We start from the raw sequence: 2500 nt of genomic DNA, 5'->3' as shown, positions 1-2500 counted from the left end.
TGCTGCCCCAATTCATCTGAAAAAAAAAACTGTCAGTAGAAAATCATCTTCACTAAGTGTGCAAGGAAATGGTCGACAGATGTAAAATACTACCACCCTTTTTGATACTAGTATACATATGTCAACCTAGAGATTTTCTAATATCTAAATAGGTATGGATGCCACTGCCATAGTTTATTATTATGATAAAAATTACAATATCAATAATAATGATGATAATGATCGTACCAAACAAAACTAAAATTAGCAACAATGGTGGTGATGATAATGAAATTAATGATGATAATGATAATAACAGTAATTCTACGAAGAAAAAAATGATACTATGGTAGAAAAAAACACAATGTAAAACTAGATTTATTGAAAGTGAGATAACAGTTTCGGAATCCACCTGGTTTCCATCCTCAGGTGTGAAGAGAAAAGGGAGAGGTGGGGGTATAAAACAGAGAGAGGAGAGGTAACGCGGTAACATAGGGCAGGTGACGACAGACGGACGGAAACGAAGGGAGGTCAGATCAGGTCGGAGGGTCGGGCGGACCCTGCACACAGTCCTCCCGACCCTCCGACTTGATCTGACCTCCCTTCGTTTCCGTCTGTCTGTCCTCACCTGCCCCGTGTCTCACTTTTAATAAATATAGTTTTACATTGTGGGTTTTTCTACCATATATATATATACATACATACACATATATATATATATATATATAGATAGATAGATAGATAGATAGATATAGATATATAGATAAATCCGTTTCTTGGGTGGGTGTGTATATATATATATATATACATATACATATATATATATATATATATATATATATATATATACATATATATATGAATATATATATAAATAAATATATACATATATATATATATATATGAATATATATATATATATATATATATATATATATATATATATACACATATATACATATATACATATATATATATATATATATATATATATATATATATACATATATATATATATATATATATATATATATACATATATACATTTATATATATACACATATATGCATATATATACATATATATACATATATACATATATACCTATATATGTAAATCCGTATCTTGGGTGGGTGCATATGTGTGTCGTGTTCTGGTTGGATTTGTCGTTTATATGCTTTCGTGCATATATGTGCGTAACTGAGTGTTTTATGTCTTATGATTACATACATACTTTTCAACATCACTTAGCTATAACTTAAACTGAATAGGCATTCGGAATTAAAAGCACTCAGTAATCCCCCGATGAAAGCATGGTCCCTGAAAGCACGGTGGATTACCATTAGCGGACATTTTTCAGAGAGAATTCGAGTTATCAAGATCGGATGACCTTCAAATGCCTCAGAAGCCTTACAGTGTTACACGTTGCTTATACCACGTGATTCTTTAATACATGCATGGGCCTATGGGCTTTATTTTCGAGGTTTGCTATACACAATTATGGCAACATTATTGTCGATCTGTGATTCCTGTGCTGCTATGGAAGTGTAGGCAGCGAAAGACACCTGCGTTATTGGATCACATACCCTCTTGTGGTCAGAACATCCTGCTGTGCTTCTTAAGAGGTATTTATCAGAAATATCCTTTGGCACATCTGACATTATCGATTCACATTTGCCAGTCGATCTTCTTTATTTCTTTTTGTCACGCTTCTCTGAATATAGCTCGACCTTATCAGTGTAAAACAGAATCTATACTTGCGAAATAGTTTAAGCACGCCGCCACAACCTATAAAACGAGAACATTCTTTACCTCGATGTCGCTAACCTGTAAAATGGCACGCACTAAATAAATTATCCTTCATTTTTCATGGTCTCTGTACATCTCCATCTACACTAAATGCGCTGACCTCGGGATGTATTTTACAAGACGGGATTGCCACATGCCCTGATGCGGTGCTCGAAGAAAAAGATCCGTTCCCACTTTCCAGCGTGGAAACTTAGGTTCACCGCCTACTTCTACTTCAGCATGATAATCAATTAATGCAGCCTTCGTCAGCGGTCATCTACCTATGATCTGCTCTTCCTCGTACCGGCATGATACTCAGCTGACGTATGGCTGATGCAACAGCTGGGGTAAAAGCGTCATCCTCCCCCACGCAGGTCTGTTGAAAGGTATCCTAAGCTGCTTATTCCCAGTCTTATCCGTCGAAATAAGACTTTTGCATATGATCAACTGATTGACGCATCTTATGAATGCCAAATTTTATACATGCACGTCACAAATTGACGTGGTTGATACTTCAAAATTTGTATCTTGTGCAAGCAGTTTCCAGATATTGACAACTTTAATCGCAAATAGGCTAATCCCTTGCAACTGAAGAAGTATTCATGCAAAGAAGAAATTATAAGGACACTGACTGTAGTTTAACTGATTCCTTAATCATTCCTAGAAAGATAAATACAACAACAGGGGAAATACAACAGAGTTAACGAGCAAGATAGTTGACTTTTGGAATTTA

The sequence above is a fragment of the Penaeus chinensis genome, chromosome 15 (genome assembly GCF_019202785.1).
Source record: "Penaeus chinensis breed Huanghai No. 1 chromosome 15, ASM1920278v2, whole genome shotgun sequence".
Classification (NCBI taxonomy): Eukaryota; Metazoa; Arthropoda; class Malacostraca; order Decapoda; family Penaeidae; genus Penaeus; species Penaeus chinensis.
Note: the sequence above shows the minus strand (reverse complement) of the source record.